This window comes from Gossypium hirsutum, chromosome D10 (genome assembly GCF_007990345.1).
Source record: "Gossypium hirsutum isolate 1008001.06 chromosome D10, Gossypium_hirsutum_v2.1, whole genome shotgun sequence".
Taxonomy (NCBI): domain Eukaryota; kingdom Viridiplantae; phylum Streptophyta; class Magnoliopsida; order Malvales; family Malvaceae; genus Gossypium; species Gossypium hirsutum.
In genome coordinates this window covers 58,588,850-58,598,075 of record NC_053446.1, presented here as the reverse complement: position 1 = coordinate 58,598,075, position 9,226 = coordinate 58,588,850, and the positions used below count along the sequence as shown (strand labels likewise).

At 32.5% G+C, this 9,226-nt stretch overlaps 1 pseudogene; it reads right to left on the bottom strand.

Annotated features, from left to right (window-relative positions):
- Positions 1 to 1,634: 1,634 nt before the first annotated feature.
- On the bottom strand, positions 1,635 to 8,901 carry LOC107915732 (3-oxo-5-alpha-steroid 4-dehydrogenase 2-like; annotated as a pseudogene).
- Positions 8,902 to 9,226: the final 325 nt, after the last annotated feature.

The window sequence follows — 9,226 nt, the reverse complement described above, 5'->3', positions numbered from 1 at the left end:
ATTAGAGTAGTATTATATACTTAGTATAAGTTTATCTTTTTAATGTATTTTTAATTACATTATATATAAAAAAAACATAATATAAAATATTAAAAACTTTAAAAAGAGTCAGAATCAAGCCTTGAATGTTCAAACCCAAGCTCGATTCATATTTTAAATGGACCTAATTTTTTTACCCAAATCTATTTTTAGGCCTAATATTTTTTGCCATCCCCTCTCAAATTTTGAACCGGCCTTTCGGCCGGAGCAGATAGTACGACCTATAAACAGGTCTAACTACAACCAATTGAACAAATAAGCATATATGAAGTTTTTCTTCATTGATTAAATGATAATATTTTTAACTCTCCTCTAAAATATTAATGATTTAAATTTAATTTTTTAACACCTTAATTAAATGAAAAATAATGTATTTTTTTAAGTTTAGTGAGTTTTGTTTTCGAAAGACAAAATTTCAATTTCCAAATATTTATTTGATTAGTTTTTTTTTCTAATATTAATTTTATTTATGTCAATCTAATGTCAAAACTCATTTAACCATTATTTATTTTACAAATAAAAAATTAATACTTAAAGTATTTTTAAACTTTCAATACTAGTCATTAAAAAATACTATTAATTATTTATAAACTAATTGCTTAAAGCACAAATAGGAAATATATGGGGCAGCAGACACAGGTACATTTTAATGACAATTATTACTTGAACCATTATCTAAGATAAAAATAAAATTAAATAATCAGTTAATTGGTCTGGAAGAATTGAATCCTTCATGAAGCTTCAATTAAAGATGTTCATAGGTCGGGTTTGGATTAGGTTTAAATATGATATTAACATACTTTATATTTGTTCAAGATTGGCTCGATCCAAAATATTAGCTTAAAGTTTTGTCCAAACCTGCCCATATTTACAAAAGACTAACCAAGTCCATTTTAGACCCGTCTATATTATTTTATTATTTTTTTAAAAATATATATTATATCATTTTAATATTTAATAATTTTATACACTTTTTATTTATTAATTTTTTTTATATAGTTATCTTTAACATTATTTTAGTGTTTACATTAGAGTAGCATTATATATTTAGTATATGTTTATTTTTTTATGTGTTCTAAATTACATATTTAAAATAACATAATATAAAGTATTAAAAACTTAAAAATGGGCTAGGCCGAGCTAGGCTTGAGTCTTGAATGTTTAAGCACGAGCTCGACCCATATTTTACATGGGCCTTTTTTTGCCCAAATCTATTTTTCGAGCCTAATATTTTTACCCAAACCTAAATAGATTTTGGTTAGTCTTTTGCAAATATGGGCGGATTTGGATAAGATTTTAGGCTCATATTTCGGATTGGGTCGAGCTTGGATAAATATAAAATATATTAATATCATGATTAGGCCCAACCCGAATTTAATCTATCCGATCCATGAATACGTTTAATACATAATAAATATATAATTATATTGATAAATTAGATGATTATCCAAAAAATCATGGAGTTGAGATATTTTTTTATGATATCATTTTAATAATGATAACTCATATATATGATTTTGGTACAAAAGCCAATCTTTCTACAAAATTTCAATGTATTTAATAACTCATTGTAAGGGCCTAATTTCTCTCGGGCTCAATTTACAAATAAGCAAAAAAATAAATTACAGACCAAAACAAAAAAACATTCAAGCCCAAATAAAAAAGAGGCCCACTGGCCCAAAACACTTAAACGTTTTCATTTTGATTAAATATGACAATTGAATTATTCATGAAATATATCTAGTAGATCCGTATAGGCGATCATATAAAGAGGGTGATTTTAGATGGAAGAAATTTGATGAATTCCTTCTAAAAGTTCATATCAAAATAGTACTAGTTGATGAGAGTTACTTCGGAAACAAAAAAATAAAGTCGAATTGTTTTGGTTATTCTCTCAATTTGAATAAAATGCAACTGGAACTAATATGTATGAGTTGGCAATCAAAATCCATATAAATAGAATTTATAGTGAAAACTCGAAAAACAAACTTCTCTTACTCGAAATAAAACCAAACTAGTTTGCTTAAAAGTAGTGAACATTGATTCCATACTTGCCTTTTTTTACCAAAGTCACATTAGTTGTAGATTCGGACCCACATTTTCTTAGCAAGTAGTCGGCAGCCCTTTTCATAACCACATATTCCTTTCATTTAGGCCCAGCTCAACAATTTTGTGAATTTCAGAAGCAACAATGAAAGGATTCACATGCTTATCATTTGAAATTTCCCATTTTTAGATAATTACATATATGGTCTAATAACATGTATTGAAGCCATGATAAAACACAATTATAATCATAACATAAAAGTGGTTAATTGGAGACTATATTTTCTTGTCAAATCTCCATTCCCTAATGAAGAGTATATAATCGGTGGGTGTATATTGAAGCCTTCATCCATGCATTAAAAAACAAATGGAATAAAAGCTTTGACTTCCTTGGGGAAATCTTCAAACTTAGACACGTACCATTTCCTAGTGACATAACTCCTACACATCAAGTACAATGCAGAGCCTAGAGTGACTGAAAATGAGTACAATGTTTGAGAAATTAAACTAATTCCCAAAAACTCTAAAATCTCAAACAGATAGTGAGGGCAAATCACCAACTCAAACAAACCACCTTTGGGGATCTTGTACTCTTTCTCACCCTTTGTTCTTAGCTTGGACAGAAGGTAATGGTGGTAGAAATTGCCACTAATTCCTATTAAAAACAACACAATTCCAAGGTACTTCAAATCAATGGACGGCTCTGAGAGTCCTTGATTGAAAGTTTGTGTGTAAATCAGGCTTAAACTGACAAAGAAATAGCTGACAAGTATAATTATTATTGTGTCTAGAGACATCTCTCCACTGTATTTATGAATGAAAATCACCTGCAATGTTTAATCAATAAATTTACTTTATGAACATTCATCGTAAGATAAAAAAAAATTGTATCCGCAAAAGAGAAAAAAGAGTAAAGATACCTCAAAAAGTCTCTTAAAGAAATGGATGGTAACGGCAGATTTGAGGAAAAGAAAGCTAGAGTCATCAGCTGGGTAAAGCCAAAAGGAAGCAACACCGACAAGGAAAGCTGGTGTGTAGAGCAATAACATGCCAACTCTACTGGGAAGAAAGAAGCTGCTACCGAATTTAATGTGTTAAATTCATCTTTGATTGATCCATGCATGAACGGTAATTAAAAGGATTGAGCTGCTGTTTTCTTTCTTCCAAGCGACCATTCGGCCAAGGAACAGCAGCCCCATGAATTTTCCAAGTTTGGCTGATCCATTTCCCAAAACAGCATCATACCGTTCACATTTGGTGTTCACACCAAAGACCATTCAGCTGAACGTGTCCACACCTAGAAGACTCTTCAAGGATGACTTTTCACACTCATTTGGCTGTTCAAAGAACACCTTTAATGCTCATCTCCATTCAGCCAAAAGATGCCAATTTAAGGAGTCATTCAAGACTGTGGCCGAATCTAGACATGACTATTGGTCTCCTGATGCATTCATCTTTTTAAGTACATTTATTTAAGTTTTTAAGCTGTCCAATTCAAGCTCCTAATTAGCTGAATTTGTTAGCCTAATTAAATAGATTCATTTGCTTAGTTCTTAAGGATGCAAGTGGCTGTTCGGCTAGCTTAGTTTTTAGCTATAAATAGTTTGCTTTGTAATTGTTTTGGGGTTTAGACAATATACTTTTGAAACTTATATGAAATCTGATTACTTTGTGAGTTTGTTTTCAACTCTCATTGTTCTCCAAAGACTCATCTGACTTATCAAGTAACCCTTGTGGAGTCAACCCGTCTTTCTACCCGAACTTATCACTTTAATCCCAAAAGTGTGGCGTTCGATTCATATACTGAGGTTCCTATCATCTTTGATAGCGGGTCGAAGTTTCTATCCACTTTACAAACCTTCCATCAACACCTTACCAACCTAAGCATTCTCATAAGTTACGGGTTAACACACTACCATTGTGTTAGTTCGGCTTTTGAATCCTTAGCCAAATTGCATCCATTGACTTTTGTTTCATGTCCTAAACCAACAAAACTCTTTTGAGCCTAAATAATCCTTTTCTTCTAACCTATCTTCGACAAATATCAACATTACTCCAATTTACGATCGGGCACATCAACGACTCGAATTAATCAACGAGGCCGAGGCGTATCATTTGGTATCAGAGCTAGCTGAATCAGAGTAAGAATCGTCGTCTTCGGTATTACGGTATTGTAAAAAAATCGAAAAAAAATTCAAAAAAAAAGTTTGTATTCAATTCATTTTTCCTTGTTGTATTCAGTATTGAAAAACAAAAAAAAGAGAAAAAAAATTCGAAATTATTAAAAAAAAACAAGTGTGACAAAATTCATTATTGTCGAATTGTGAAGGTGAAGTTGTTGCCGTAGTATTCAAATTATTTCTAGTCACACTTAACCATTTCTATTTTGTTTGATAGCCTACCATTTCCGACATCATTACCCACCAAGCCAAATCAATTTTGTAAGCCGACGCTAAACGGTATTGATTCGTCGACCTAGTTTGCGGAGAACTTCGAGAGGCGAAAATTGAGTGGAAAAAGGCACGAGTGAATTACATCAAAAGAAAAAGGCAAAAATTGAGTGTAAACACGAGTGCGAGTGAAAATCATTATTTCCTTTTCGAGAGAATTGGTGAGGATTTTGTGGTGAGGTATCTAATTTTCTGTTATTATTTTTTTAACATTTCTTCTTTTAGTGTATAATCATGTCTCAAGAAGAATTTTCCGAAATAGATTTCCAATATTTGATGCAAGATATGCGTAGAATGGTGAAATCAAAATTTGATAAGTTGCATGATAGATTGGATCGAGTGGAGGAAAGAGTCCGACGGAAGCCAAATTCACCGGGTCAAGAGACGAAGACAAGATCATCACGACGATACTACTCGACAAGAGACTCTTATCAAGACTCCTATTCAACAAAGCGTTCGAGACCAAGAGAAGCAAACTCCGAGTATGAGTCCTTCCGAGATGATAAACGAAAAGGTAGACATGTCTCTACAAGTGCATCAATTTTTTTATCTACGGAGGATTATTTACAAAGAGGCAAACGTGTTACAAGAGTGTCAATGTACTCGGCTACGGGAGATCTATCACAAAGAGATGATTGTCATTTGTATGAAGAACCCTTTTCTTATTCTCAACAAAAGGCTTCTTATTTTGATGATTTCTACTTTTGTAATGAAATCGAAATAGCATGTGAAAAAGAAAAAGAAAAAGAGTGCGAGTGAGAAAATGAAAAAGAAAAAGAAATGAAAGAAAAAGAAGATGAGTGTGAGATAGAAAAGAAAATTGAAAATGAGATTGAGAATAAAAACGAGTGTGAAAAAGAAAAGAAAACTGAAAAAGAGAGTGAGATTGAAGAAAGAAACGAGAGTGCAAAAGAAATGAGTGATATGGTAAAAGAAAGAGGATTTGAAAATGAGTTGGAAAAAGAAATAAGCGAAAAGGATGAAAGTGAACAAGCAATGAGTGTTTTTACTAACCATCCTATGAGTTTTCCTTGTATTGTTTCTACTTTTTAGGTTTCTCGAAATCTCATTGATCAATTTCAACTTCAATACTTTTCTGAGGAGAGACGATTTCGATTAGTCGAGAAAGGTAAGATCGTAGATGACCCTAGTCCACAAGTGCTTAAAGGTAAGCCATGTAAGGGTTCTACTGTATTTGAGTCTTCCCAATCTTACTTGATTCTTGATGACAAGATTACCAAAGACTTAGTTTGTGAGAGAGTTTTTCATCTTGATTTGATTGGAAATCATAATTTGATTGTTGATGAATGTATTTTACATAGTAATGCGAAATATCTTTCTGCTCATGAGCCTAACATTGTCAAGATTGATCAAGAAGTAAGTCCAGGTGAGTCCGAACAAAATTTGGTTTTTTGTGATAAAAGGTTGGCATATCACACGTCAAATCTGCTTGTATGTGATGACAATTTGAATTTGCTGATTCTTTTGTGTGATAAAACGTTGATGAGTAAAATATCTAGTTCATTTGCTTGTGATGGTGTTGAGACGTTACTGCTTTGTTTTGTAAATTCTGCATGTTTGTGTAAGTTAGATCAAGTGAAATTTGATATATCTGGCTGTTCTAGAACAAAGCATGTGAATATCATTGGCTTGCAAAACCAAAATTCGACTTGTGATTCTAAAAATTGCTCCATGTCGTAGTTTGAAGGGATTGCACATGTTTTGCATAAGAATGACTTAAGATTGCATTTCGTCCTTTCTATAATGCCGATATTAAAATTGTCACATCAAATTGAAATGGCAAGAGGAAGCTTTGTTTTTGACCCCGGAGATTATTATTCTTTGTTCTTGTTAAAAAGGCTTGGATTTTGCAATTCCGACTTTCGAGATTATGCCTTTCGACTGATTTGTGATTTAGGTTTGTTTCCATCAGAGAAAAAGGTAAGACCGATTTTTAATTTTGATCCCGGCATTGGTTCATTTGTTCAATTTTTGCATAAGATCTTAAGAAGTCCTTTTGAACTTATAGACCATGGTGTCACTACTCTATTTAATTTTTGTGCAGGTGACACTTCGGAATGGTTCCCTCCAAAAGAGGGAGGGCGTGGAAATAATTCAATTTCTTCTCGAACCATTTGTGATTTTCAAAGTTTTGGAAATGATTCTATTCGGGTCATGAACAAAAGGGTTCGAGATCTTGAAAAAAAAAATTTGAGCAAATGGCCCGATTTGGGGACAAATCGCTTCAAAGAGGGAGGGGATGATACGACCCGCCCCGAAAACATACTTGGTTCAACCCATTGGGCATCAATTGCAAACTTTTGCAAGCTGAACTAGCTTGTTCCAGCTCATTGGAGCTCTATTCGAGCTGATTCTAGTTCACTGAGCTTGAACTTCGATTTAATTTAATTTGCTGGAATAAATAATTGTTGCTAGTTAAATTAGTTAATTAGTTTAAGTTAATAAATTTGTTTAAAAATCTGGACATATTAATTTCCATGATAAATATGTTTTATTTGTTTTAATGCATGCTTTAATTTGTCTTAAGTCTATTTAATGTGTTTTGTCGTAGTTAATGATGTTGTTTAAATGTGTCTGGACGAATTTAATCTGCTACTACATGTTATAAATATGTTTGACCGAATTTAATGTATGTTTTAAGGTGTTCAGCCGAATTTAATTAACTTGTCTAGGCTGCTGAATTAAATGTGCCTTAGGATGCCGAATTTATATTATGTCTCCAACTAACATTTAAGTGCAGGTTATTAATATGCTGTAGTTAATGTTGTGTTTACTGCCGAATTAATGTGTGTCTAAATGTTGGCCGAAATTAATGTGCAGCCAAACATGTATTAAATGAGATGTTCCACATGCAATGGACGGCCATTCAATGGATGCTGGAATGCATTAAAGAAGCTGCTACCGAATTTAATGTGTTAAATGCATTAATGTACAGCTTCTTTAATGCATTCTAGCATCCATTGAATGGCCGTCCATTGCATGTGGAACATCTCATTTAATACATGTTTGGCTGCACATTAATTTCGGCCAACATTTAGACACACATTAATTCGGCAGTAAACACAACATTAACTACAACATATTAATAACCTGCACTTAAAGTGTTAGTTGGAGACATAATATAAATTCGGCATCCTAAGGCACATTTAATTCAGCAGCCTAGACAAGTTAATTAAATTCGGCTGAACACCTTAAAACATACATTAAATTCGGTCAAACATATTTATAACATGTAGTAGCAGCATTAAATTCGTCCAGACACATTTAAACAACAGCATTAACTACGACAAAACACATTAAATAGACTTAAGACAAATTAAAGCATGCATTAAAACAAATAAAACATATTTATCATGGAAATTAATATGTCTAGATTTTTAAACAAATTTATTAACTTAAACTAATTAACTAATTTAACTAATAGCAATTATTTATTCCAGTAAATTAAATTAAATCGAAGTTCAAGCTCAGTGAACTAGAATCAGCTCGAATAGAGCTCTAATGAACTGGAACAAGCTAATTCAACTTGCAAAAGTTTACAATTGATGCCCAATGGGCTGAACCAAGTATGTTTTCGGGGCGGGTCGTATCAGAGTCCTTGATTGAAAGTTTGTGTGTAAATCAGGCTTAAACTGACAAAGAAATAGCTGACAAGTATAATTATTATTGTGTCTAGAGACATCTCTCCACTGTATTTATGAATGAAAATCTCCTGCAATGTTTAATCAATAAATTTACTTTATGAACATTCATCGTAAGATATTAGTATTTAAGTTTCAACATAAGCTATTTGGGAGAAATTTAAAGAGTAAAAGAGAATTTGGATCCTAATCTATATCATTTCCCCAATTATTAAAGAAAAAGAAGAGTAAAGATACCTCAAAAAGTCTCTTAAAGAAATGGATGGTAACGGCAGATTTGAGGAAAAGAAATCTAGAGTCATCAGCTGGGTAAAGCCGAAAGGAAGCAACACCGACAAGGAAAGCTGGTGTGTAGAGCAATAACATGCCAACTCTACTGGGAACTTTAAAGCTAATCGAAGAAGAAGAAGAAGCAGCATTGACGAACTTGGAATATTTCATGTTAATCCCTCTAATTTCTAAAACCCCAAAGAATTGCCAGCGATAATAGAGTTAAAACAGATGCTCCAGTGAGGAGCAAAGTGGGTGGAAACAGAATATCAAGCACCATAGGAATAGTCATTGCCAAAGCTTTAACTGAAAAGTTCAGGCTGCGTGGGAGGTAGATAAGTAAGTTATGCCTAACTATGCACAGATGGGGCGGTGTTTGAAAGGGTTAAGCTGATGATGGTTCAGTGAAAAAGTCTACAGTGGCTGCAACTATATAGGACGTAGGTGGGAGACGGTTCAGAGAGACAGGTGGAACGTTTAATGCAAATTTTTGACTTTAAAATATATCGTTTTCTTACTTTAATTTTTAAATGTTTTTATTGGCTTTTTATTAAAATAACTCAAAATAATACTCTAAAAAGTGATATTAAACATGATTTGAAATTCATAATGTTTGTGACATGACAATGGTACCACACATATTGTAATCGTATTAAACCACACTATATTTTAAAATACCTGTTAAAAATACAAATATTGGGGAAGAAAAAAATTAATGGACGGGGTAAATTTTTTTTAATGAAAATCAAAAGTAGGAAT